The following is a 12,853-nucleotide window of genomic DNA, read 5'->3' on the forward strand; positions in this document are numbered from 1 at the left end:
ATTCTGTTTGGTCCTCATCTTACTTGATCTATCCTGAGGGAGGGCATGACCTTTCCCTCCAGTGATGTCTGAAATAATCTCTTTCAGTTCAGGCCCGAATAGGGTCTTATCTTTGAAAGGAATGTTCAAAAGTTTACATTTAGATGACACATCAGCAGACCAGGACTTAAGCCATAACGCCCTGCGTGCTAAAATGGCAAAACCTGAATTCTTTGCCGCTAATTTAGCCAGTTGAAAAGCGGCATCTGTAATAAAAGAATTAGCCAACTTAAGGGCCTTAATTCTGTCCATAATCTCCTCTAATGGAGTCTCCATTTGAAGAGCCTCCTCTAGAGCCTCAAACCAGAAAGCAGCTGCAGTCGTTACAGGAACAATGCACGCAATAGGTTGGAGAGAAAAACCTTGATGAACAAAAATTTTCTTCAAGAGACCCTCTAATTTTTTATCCATAGGATCTTTGAAAGCACAACTGTCTTCGATAGGTATAGTTGTACGCTTAGAGAGAGTAGAAATAGCTCCCTCCACCTTAGAAACTGTCTGCCATGAGTCCCTTATGGTGTCAGATATGGGAAACATTTTCTTAAAAACAGGAGGGGGAGTGAACGGAATACCTGGTCTTTCCCACTCCTTAGCAATAATATTCACAATCCTCTTAGGGACTGGAAAAACATCAGTGTAAACAGGAACCTCTAAGTATCTATCCATTTTACACAACTTCTCTGGGACCACTATAGGGTCACAATCATCTAGAGTTGCTAATACCTCCCTAAGCAATAAGTGGAGGTGTTCAAGCTTAAATTTAAAGGCCGTCATATCAGAATCTGTCTGAGGAAGCGTCTTTCCTGAATCAGAAATTTCTCCCTCAGATAGCAAATCCCTCACCCCTTCAGAGCATTGTGAGGGCATATCAGATACTGCTACTAAAGCATGAGACGGCTCAGCATTTTTCCTTCACCCAGAGCTGTCCCGCTTTCCTTGTAAACCAGGCAGTTTGGATAAAACCTCTGTGAGGGTTGTATTCATAACTGTGGCCATGTCTTGTAAAGTAAATGAATTCGACGCACTAGAGGTACTTGGCGTCACTTGTGCGGGCGTTACTGGTTGTGACACTTGGGGAGAGCTAGATGGCGAACCCTCATTTACTTCTGACTGAGAATCATCTATTGCTCTATTTTTAAGTGCTAATATATGTTCTTTATAATTTATAGACATATCAGTACAATTGGGACACATTCTAAGAGGGGGTTCCACAATGGCTTCCAAACATATTGAACAAGAATTTTCCTTGGTGTCAGACATGTTAAACAGGCTAGTAAGGTAACAAGCAAGCTTGGAAAACACTGTAATCAAAGTAAATAACACTCAGAAATAAAACGGTACTGTTCCTTTAAGAGAAAAAAAGCTGCACAAGTTCTGCAAAACAGTGTAAAAAAGCAGTAAACTTAACGAAATTTTTACAGTAGTATCTTATAGCCTTAGTAACTTTGCACAGCTATGCAAATAAGCAATTAACCCCTTAATGGCAAAACCGGATTAAAAAACGTCAAAACCGGTAAAAAAGACTTTCAGCACCTTGCCACAGCTCTGCTGTGGCGCCTACCTGCCCTTCAGAACGATTTGTGGGGAAAAAAACCTCCTTTACAGCCCTCAAACACAGCAGGAACCACTGGAGAAGCAGTTGGATGTCTCTAAGGAAAAGATACTGCGCAACTGAGGTTCGAAAATAGGCCCCTCCCACCTCACTCAATGTTTTGAGGCCTATTAGAAAAACACCTGAGTCTCTCTTAATTAACCATGTGGGTTAAAAAACCCTAAAAACAGCCACAATGACCCCTTTAGTCCCTTCAAAAAAAATTTATAATTGCATAATTTACTGAACAAACAAAAACGTTTTTTCCTAACAGTGTCACCAGTAACTTATGAGCCCTTCAAGCACGCTATCCAAGTGTCTGAATACAGCTTACCCTTCCCTCATGGGGATATTGCCAGCCTTTTCTAGAATTAACACAGTCTGTCTAGAAAAAATATAGACTGAACATTCCTCATATCCAGCTTAGCATGCAAACCGTTCCCCCAACTGAAGTTTTCCTGTACTCTTCAGCCCTTGTGAGAACAGCAGTGGATCTTAGTTACAAAGTGCTAAGATCATAATCCTCCTTGCAGAAATCTTCATCCCTTTTCTGCCAGAGAGTAAATGGTACACACCAGTACCATTTAAAATAACAAACTTTTGCTTGAGAAATAAAAAAATAAAATTTTTGTCACCACACTTGCTCTGCCCTTCCTAGTTTCTTAGAGTAGGCAAAGAGAATGACTGGGGGGTGGAGCTAAGGGGGGAGCTATATAGACAGCTCTGCTGTGGGTGCTCTCTTTGCCACTTCCTGTTGGGAAGGAGAATATCCCACAAGTAAGGATGAATCCGTGGACTCGATGCATCTTACAAGAGAAAGACTTTTATAATTACTTGCAATTCTAGACTGATTCCTATCTGTGAGGCAATAACAGATCTGAGAAATCAGTGTGCTTTGATTTGCTGTGCTTGCATTAACAGCAACTTACCTAAGTTTATTATATTTCACCTCAGACTGCTAGGTCTATGCTGTCATAATAGCCCAATTGTCTTGGTGATACAAAAATATTTTTTTTTATCTGCAGTTGTGATCCTCCCAAGAGTTGAAACCTAAGTTTTCTCAAGAGTTTTACACTTACAAATCTATTGTCCTTATAAAAACCTGTCTCAACAAAGTATCAGGATTTACTACTAGCTAAATGAAAACTTGGGTCAGTGTGCTAAAAAGCAATGAGGGAGGGTGGTTCAGTGGGTAAACACCACTACAAAGATGTGAGGGGCGGGCAGGTTCTTTCGTATGTACTTTGGGGTTCCAAGAGTACTTTTGAGGGTGTCCTTGCACATTATGTTTTATATATTTATATATATATATATATATATATATATATATATATATATATATATATATATATATATATATATATATATATATATATATATATATATATATCTAGACAGGTTGCAATAAACAGACTCCGGGGCTAGTAGAGGGCAATTCAGGTGTGGAGTATGCTGTGTGAGATACGTGGGTTATGAAGGTGCAATTCCCCACATAGTATGATGATAAACTGTGTACAGTGTTAGGAGAAAAAAAGATATAAAAAGCATGACAATGGACCAGTTAACATAGTAACTCATATGCCTAAATTCTAAACGACAAGATATACCAATTACTACAGGCACAACAGGTATCTGTGAATAATAGTATAGTCTTAGCAGTATATAAAATCATGTTAACATACTGATATGTAGTGTGACTGGGTTGTAGTCATCATTTGTGTGAATAGCCTGACACGTATTTGTGTGCTGTATTAGGAGTTGTGTGCTTAGGGATAAGAACCTGACTCATGGGTCTATGATAGATTATTAGACTTTAATATCTTAGTGTAGGAACGGGTTGTCTGTGTGATTCTTCAAATATGTTCTAAATAACCATAACCATATATAGATCATGAGAGGTGCGGAGCTTGTGCTTACTAAAGATCTAGGAAATGTTAACGGAACCTTTTTAAAAAATTAGAATTTCACACTCCCAAAAAGGGTGAGTAGTTATATTTTCTGAGGTAAAAATAAGTCTAACGGAGATGTCGAAGATCTATTGGAAGGTATTATTAAAGCACATTATACAAGATGGTGAACAGCGTTTTTTTATCATAATTAGCACTCCAATAGATTTGTGTGTGAAATGGGAGTCCGGCCTTAAGCTGTGTAATGAGTAATACAATTATCTATGTGAGCTATCTAATTAACTTAAGATGGATAGGAGATAAGTGATTTTGGTAACGGATGGAATTAAAGGCAAAACAAGAAATAGGTGGGGGGAGAAAACAAGATAATATGCACAACATCTCAGTAAGGGAGCAACATATATACAGTGAGTTGCATTATATTGATATAAAAGCCTGTAACATAGCTCAGCGTGGTATAAAGTCCCTTAGAGAAGAAAGGAGGTTGAGGGAATATGAGCTCTTTAGCCCGCTCCTGCTTTCTGGAGGCATACGATAGATTGTGTCTGAGCCTCCTGGTCAGCATGGAAGGCATGTTCCACATGTGTTGGCCGCCATGGTAGTAACACTGAGAGACGTCGATAACAGCAATGCGGGCACACCTAAATTCTAAAAGTATGGCTTAAAAAAAGAAAAAATCCAAAGCAAACATTTATCACGAGTCTCATAGACTTCTGTCATGTAGCCATATGTCCTGCCACAAATATGTGAGAGTTGGGCATAGGAGATGGCAGAGCTGTTAACATAAATTTATCCTACTCCAGTTCTGATTACCAGAGACACAGGAACCGCTGGGAAGTTCTGCCCAGAAACCGTGCTGTCACATCGAAAGTGGGCCCTCCGAATCTGCAAGATGGATCTGGTAGCAGTCAGTGATTTATATGTGTGTAGTTCCCCCCTCCTGATTCTTTACCACAGTCAGGTTTCTAGTCGCATACTTGGGGTACCAGGGAGGGCTAGTGCTAAAAATGAAGTCATGGGGGTTCCTGTAGTATTCTGAGCTCAGCCCAGGTCCCATCAAGGTTGGGGTGACTGCAAAAAGGTTACTATCGCATACAGATGTTTTCAAACCAAGCAGCCGACATCCTGCTCTCTCCCATGAGTGGACTGTATCTCAGGCCAAAGGAGATGAGGTCACATGCACCTGGTGTAACGGTGCCATTACAGCACCTCGTTGTGTAGCAATTGGAGCTAGAGGTATCTGTGTGTGAGCCTGGAGCTCCCCTCGCTCCGCCATTGCCACTGCAGACGCCTCTCCATGCTCATAGCCGCATCGTATAATGTTTCTCAGGCTGTTAAATTGGCTTGTCATTCGATGTTCAAATTTCATTAGGAAGGCTCTCATTTCACTGTAAAAATTCTCCATGGTAAGGTATTAGAGCTGATGATCCTTGGCTGGTTAAACTGGCTTGTAGTTGTGAGAGGAGTACGGCATGCAAAATGGTGTTTCATACCGCATGGCTTCACTTAGGAGCTTATGTTATCTGCATATCTTTAGAGATGGTATATTTTTGTTGCTTTTGGAACATTAGGCATGTATCGAGGGTCTTTAGCAGGAGAAAAAAAAAAGAATTTTAGGGCTTATATTTATAAGTTAATCTATAAAGTCTTGTCCAAGAACCAGGAGCTGCAAAAAAACACGTCTGGACCCCTCTGTAGTTGGCTCCACCCCCGAGTGCACTGTTTTTTTATGTTTAAAATTATTGAGTTTTGCAGAAGGTATCATCTCTGTACAATGTTGGTTTATATAATGCCAGATAGTTTATATGTCATGTATTATCTAAAATGTCACTGAACACCAACATTAAATTTAATTTCATGGAACCTGGGAGGTATCACATCTCCTGCAAAGAGGTCTATCATCCTCTCTAGATTAAAGAGTATGCAGGCGGACATAGCCCTTCTTCCGGAGACACACCTCACGGAGATAGAACATCTTAAATTAAAAAAGGGATGGGTGGGAGAAATAATCTATACCCCAGATACAGGGTAGAAAAGGGGAGTAGCAATTTTATTCAAGAAAAACTTACCAGTAACCATCCAGAAAACAATTATTGACAAAAAGGCAGGTATATAATAGCACCGGTCTCAATCTGTAAAATATCTTATAATATTTGCAAGGTATATGGGCCTAACACTAACAAAAAAAATCTTTTGGTCAAAACTACAATCCACTCTGCTCACGATGACTGAACCCTTTGATCATAGGTGGTGATTTCAACCTAGCTCAAAGCATCCCCCTAGACAGATTTCAGGATCCAACTACTAGGATAAAATACAAACAAAAAACAAAGTATCTAACCCAGACTCTAACTTAATCCATACCTTTAAAAATACTCTTAATGTAACAGATATATGGAGAAACGGGAACCCAGAGAATAGAGAGTACACATGTGTCTCTAAGACCCATAATATGTTATCCAGAATCGACTACTTTCTAATAACAACTTGCATTCAAACACAGATAGCAGACACAGGTATCCCCAAGATAGAGATTTCAGATCACGCTTCCATTTGGCTCTGCTTAGAATTACAAACTGAAAAGATTAAAGCTTCTCATTGGAGATATCCCCGATTCTTAACACACAATTCAGAATTTAAAGCATGTCTCCAAGCAAAGTGGAATGATTATGCTGCCCTGAACACGCCCAGTAGAACTAACTCGGACTTGTATTGGCATGCTTCTAAGGCAGTGATGAGGGGAGAAATCACCTCTTTCACTGCAAATTTTTGCAGGCATAAGAAACAAAACTCAGTGGCTCTACCAGATCAAGTCGTATCTACATATAGTAAATACTTAGCCAACTCTTCTAGAGAACATAGGGAAGCATATTACGCAAAGAAGAGAGAAAGGGACACACTCCTTGCCACAGTAGATGATGCATACAGAGCTAGCACACAGGGGAAGTTCTATAGATATGGCAATAAAACAGGTAGACTACTAGCAAATCTCACTAAAATATACAGCCCCAGATCACATGTAGCTGCAATAAAAGTGGATGGTGTTAGAAAGCTTAAAAATAAAGACATTGCAGAAGGTTTTAGAAAATACTATAATGCCCTATACAAGAGTCAACCCCCAAATGAATCACAACAGCAGAGTTTTGGGGAAAAGGTAAACCTACCCAAGATGACCACAGACCAATCAAACAGCTTAAATACCCCAATAACACAGAGGGAAGTATAAAACACATGAGCCCAGGGAAAGCAGCAGGCCCAGATGGTTTGCCTATAGAGTATTATAAATTATTACAAAATGACATCGCCCCAACGTTAGCTGACTTATATTCTTCCTATCTCCTAATAACTGCCAAGCCTGCGGACATATTTACAGATGCATTTATTTGTGTTAAACAAAAACATGACAAAGACCCTGATCTACCTAACTCATATCAACATATTCCCTACTTAACAGTGACTATATGCTCCTGACAAAAATTCTAGCAAACCGACTCGCAAATATTATGCCGCACATCATACATAAAGATCAGGCAGGATTCATAAAAAAACAGATCATCAGTAGCAAATATCAGGAAAACCTTGCTAGTGCTAGCTCGCTGTAATGATAAAAACCAGAGGGAAGAGGAAAAGCTTTTGACAGGGTAGAATGGCAACATCTGTTCCAAACCATGCAACTGTTTGGATTCCAAAATTAATTTCTATCATTCGTAACAAAACTCTACACCAACCCCAGAGCCTCAGTGATGGTAAATGGACTTCTATCCCAAAATTTCATCTTAGAAAGAGGAACCAGGCAGGGATGCCCGCTCTCTCCCTTGCTGTTTGATCTGGCTATAGAGCCCCTAGCGTGCTTGATCAGGCAAGAACTATAGGGAATACAAATTGGGAATAGTGTCACAAAAATCTTGCTGTATGCGGATAATATGCTATTGTTTATAAAAGATCCCTGCAGAAACATCCCTAAAGTTATGTCACTAATTCAACAGTTTGGCAGTTTATCTGGCCTTAAAATAAACATAGATAAATCTGAAATAATGTGGTTAGACCAAAAAGCAGCTTCCACTTTAGAGGGATTGGAATTCAAAGTAGTGAAGGAATCCTTTACTTACTAGGGATACACATACCAAGAAACATTACAAAATTATATGATTTAAACATATCCCCTATTATCAAATCGTCAGAACACACAATAGAAAGATTGGTTGCATCTCCCAGTTTCCATCTCGGGCAGGGTGGGTCTACTTTAAATGATACTCTTCCCGAAACTGTTGTATGTCCTACAATCAATACCTATACTACTTACCAAAGCAGATATACAGAAATTACATACATTCTACTCTACCTTTGTCTGGTGTGGCAAAAAACACAGGATTGGAATGTGGAAAATGTTCCAACCCCCCAGAATGGGAGGTTTCCGGATACCGAATGTACAATTGGCTGCATTAGCAAAAATATCAATTGCCTAGGTTTCAGGGATAAGACACTTTACAATACCAGAAACTGAAAAAGAAATGATTTCGCCAATAGCACTATTTTTTTTTTACCTTTTATAGATCTTAAAAAAACATAAGGTGTCATAATGGATAATTTTATTATTTAGGAACCCAATAATAGTTTTGAAAAAAATATCTCAAAGTTGGGGGCAGAAGGGAGGACTTTAGACATATACCACTCTGTGGTAATTTGAAATTTATACCAGGCCTAAGCATAGGTACATTTAAGACGTGTACAGCTAAGGGTCTGAGAGCTATAGGACAGATGTTAGATTATTAACAAAAGCAAATTCTCCCCTACAGACAATTACAGGAACAGTATGAGCTCCCCAATCAACATCACTATGCTTATTTACAAGCTAAGCATTATATTGCTGACGTCCTAAAAGAGACTCCACACATCTGGGACAAATCACACTGGGATGGGTTAACTACACTATTTATACAGGGTAAAAGGTCAATCTCACTTATCTATGAACTGCTATTGATAGCACAGGCTGATGCAGTGCTAACTACTATAATGAGACAATGGGAAGGGGACAGAGGTTGTACTCTCACCAAAGAAGATATTACAAACAGCTTTGAGAATGTTAGAAAGGCCACATTGTGATCAACGCTAAGGGAATCCCAATATAAACTCATACACTGAGGGTATATTACGCCACACATAGCAGCTAAGTGGGACCCCTCCATAGAAGATACATGCAAAAAATGCTCATTTGAATGCCCCTCTTGAAATCATTTATTGTGGAGCTGCCCAAAAATAAACACATTTTGGAAGATGCTGGAGTATTGACTTAACAGGATGTGCAAGTTTGAGTAAACTTTAACATGGTACTTGACGGTGAATTTGACAAGCAACAAACAGACACACAAATTCACTAAATTAATTAACGCAATCCTATTGCTGGCGAGAAAATCAATCCTGACACATTGGCTAACAAACAAATCCCCCACTTTAGAAACCCTTATGAAATCTCTATATCGACAATTGTTGATAGAGCAGGCAGATGTTAAAGGGACACTGAACCCATTTTTTTTCTTTTGTGATTCAGATAGAGCATGCAATTTTAAGCAACTTTCTAATTTACTCATATTATCAAAATGTCTTCATTCTCTTGGCATGTTTATTTGAAAAGCAAAAATGTAAGTTTAGATGCCGGCCCATTTTTGGTGAACAAACTGGGTTGTCCTTGCTAATTGGACAGCACCAATAAAAAAGTGCTGTCCATGGTTCTGAAACACAAATTTGCTGGCTCCTTAGCTTAGATTCCTTCTTTTTCAAATAAAGATGGCAAGAGAACAAAGAAAAATTGATAATAGGAGTAAATTAGAAAGTTGATTAAAATTGCATGCTTTCTCTGAATCATGAAAGGAGTTGAAGACTTCATCAAAAAATGAGAAGGGTACATTTGCCCCTTACCTTAACAAATACAGAAACATAATTACTCCCTTCTCTTCCTCAATATTTATCTTAGAGGAAAACATTAGAGGAAAGTGGGTATTTCAGGGATGCACAGAGAGATAGAAATTGTAACAACTCTGACAAAATCTGCCATGTGATCTTTTCGCTTTATGTAACATAAGAGAGTATCCAGGTTTTATAAGTTTAGCAAACATTATTTTATTGTTTTATGTTATAGATTAATTGTTAAGTAAGATAATAAAAAGAAAAAAAACTCAAGGCAGACAACATAAACATATTTATTGATTTGTATTATTCAATACGAAAACCTATGCATTTGTACATCATATGACTGTAACCGAATCACTTGCAAAAAGTATTGATTGAACATGTTACTGTTGATGTTGTAAGCTTGGTAAAAAATAAAGTATTTAAAAAATGCAAGCTCTATATGAATCATGAAAGTTTTTAATTTTGACTAGACTATCCCTTTCACTTTTCTTTTGGGATATTTATTACATGAAAGTCCTACAGTCTTAGTGGCTTGTAGATAGGTGCCTGTCCACCCATTTACTCGTGGAATCCACAGCTTAGATATTAGATCCCAGGAGTAATCGCTTGTGGACTCTCGCCACCTTATGAAAGATAACAAAATCTAGTCTTACCTAATAAATTCATTCTCTTCTGGTAGTGAGAGTCCACGAGACTTGTCCTCTTTTTTTTTTTTTTTTCCAATTGGCTGCAGCTTAGTATGCACCTCATTTACCCAGGTTTGTCCTTTCCTACTTCTCTATTATTCTCATTTTCTCAGCTATAGACTGAGATATCAGAATGGTGAGAGGGATTAAAAGCTTGTGAAATGTTAGGTATCTTTGCCTCTTCCTAGTGGCCAGGAGTTGAATTCCCAGGAGCCATGAACCACCATGAAAGAAAATTAATTTATCAGGTAAGAATAAATTTTGTTTTGTCAGACTATTTTACCCAATACATATGCTGTGTTGGTTCATCAAATAGATTTACTGAATTGCCAAATATTGATAAAATTAAGACCATAATATGGAAAATGTATAAGATGGGATATAGGCAATCCCACTGTAAAGTTTAATCAAGCTAGGCCCAAAAAAGATATGGGGCTAATAATACCCCCCTAACCCATTTCCAATAATTCAGAATTGTCATGCCAAATGCATTACAGCATAGCTGTAAATAGCTGACATCTCTGTAAAAAAGGAAGATATTTTACCTCAAAGTATTCACACCAGCTGTAAAGAGACTTTAAGCAGGAGATTAGAATGTTAGTCCCAGGACTTGCAAGGGAGTGTGCATCTGGGATGTGCAGGCATAGTCCTATTAGTTTCCTATTCAGTTTAAGGAAGGTTACTATGAAATCTCACAAGATTTCAGTGAAATCTCATGAGATGACAGAACTGCTGATGCTGATTTGCTATTTTTTTCACAACTTGCAGCTGGACAGCAGCTGAAGTATAACTGTTACCAGAGCACTTACTCTGGTGAGCTGAAGAAATTGTAAGCTAAAATATTTTCCCTTTTTACATAGAAATGTTCAGGTGATATTTTTATGATTTCGCATACGAGTATTATGTCCCTTTAAATAAAACTCATTTCATACATTAGAAACGTGGATACAGGAACTGCTATTGAAAAGTCCTTGGAATTTTTATTTTTTTTAAATTATTTTTTATTATGAGAAAACATTCTGAAATAGAGGTAACTCTTCATTTACTGTGGAAGGTAATATTGAAATTTTATGGACAAATGAACAAAGACCTGAAAAGATAACAGTTCACATTTTTCCACACACCCAATGAACCATTCTGAAAGGGACATGGAAATCAATAGAAAAGCACTAATGGCATTAAAGGGACAGTCAGTTCAATTGTTTTATTGTTTAAAAAGATAGATAATCCTTTTATTACCCATTCCCCAGTTTTGCACAGCCAACATGGTTATATTAATATACTTTTAACTTCTGTGATTACCTTGTATCTAAGCCTCTTTTGACAGCCCCCTGATCACATGACTTTTTATTTATTATCTATTGACTTGCATTTTAGCTGTATGTACAATGTTATCTATAAGGCCCACATGAACTAGCAATCTCCTGTTGTGAAAAGCAACAAAAAAAGCATGTGATAAGAGGCTGTCTGTAGTGGCTTAGAAATCGGCAGAAATTTAGAGGTTTGAATGTTATAAAGTGTATTAATATAACAATGTTGGTTGTGCAAAGTTTGGGAATGGGTAGTAAAGGCATTATCTATCTTTTTAAACCATAACAATTTTAGTGTTGACTGTCCCTTTAAAAAAGAGAGGTTTAACATTTTATTGGTGCTGGGTAAATGAGAATAGTTGCTTCTTGGTAAGTAGGTCAGTACATAATACTTAACAATCACTGCTGGAGTAAGTAGAGAGATCATTACCATGCATGTGCACATGGTGAAAGTCTATGCATTACAAAAACGTTTCTGAACCAATCAGCAGTGCTGGTCACATGACTTAGATGTGGAACTAGCGCTGCTGATTGGATTAGTGGTGTTTTTCACTCTGGACCAGCAATGCTCTGTGAGTCCTGAGTGATATTTCTACTGTGTGTTTAACCCCTTTGTGGTTGTTTAACATACAGTAGTCTATGGTTAATAATCTTAAAATTACATACTCTTAGAGCATGCATTTTTTTACTATTATGGCTCTTTAATGTCCCCTTTTAATTTGAAAACGTTACGTATATCCTCATATCTATAACCATTGAATGGTTGATATGATAAAAATCCCAATAAAGCTTGGTTTGCCTGAAGTCTTAAATGTGAAATCCTTGTTTTTGTGTTTTTTTGTGCTGAAACAATCTAATCTACGAGTAATATATTACTCAAAATAAATGATAACACAAGAACTAGTTTTATAAGCAACTTAGTAAAATGAGTACTTGTTGGATAGGCAAAACAATATTGCATTTTGAGAACAGGACACATATTTAATGATTCTATACAGTATATGTATTGTTTTGCAGACTGGCTGCAGTGCAGTGATTAAAGGGACATGAAACCCACATTTTTTATTTCATGATTCAGATAGAGAATACAATTTTAAACAACTTTCCAATTTAGTTCTATTATTTATTTTGCTTCCTTCTCTTGTTATCCTTTGCTGAAAGTTTTATCTAGGAAAGCTCAGGAGCAGCAGATAACCTAGGTTCTAGCTGTTGATTGGTAGCTGCATATATATATATATATATATATATATATCGATTGTGATTGGCTCACCCATGAGTTCAGTTAGAAAACATTAGTGGATTGTTGCTACTTCAACAAATCATACCAAGAGAATTAAACAAATTAGATAATAGAAGTAAATTAGAAAGTTGTTTAAAGTTGCAGTCTCTATCTGGATCATGAGAGAAAAA

General features: G+C 37.6%; 1 protein-coding gene across 1 annotated transcript in view; it reads left to right on the forward strand.

Moving 5' to 3' along the window:
* The window catches only part of MTMR7 (myotubularin related protein 7), a 202,491-nt gene that overhangs the window by 167,305 nt on the left and 22,333 nt on the right, over positions 1-12,853 (forward strand). The window lies entirely within an intron of this gene.

This window comes from Bombina bombina, chromosome 2 (assembly GCF_027579735.1).
Source record: "Bombina bombina isolate aBomBom1 chromosome 2, aBomBom1.pri, whole genome shotgun sequence".
Classification (NCBI taxonomy): Eukaryota; Metazoa; Chordata; class Amphibia; order Anura; family Bombinatoridae; genus Bombina; species Bombina bombina.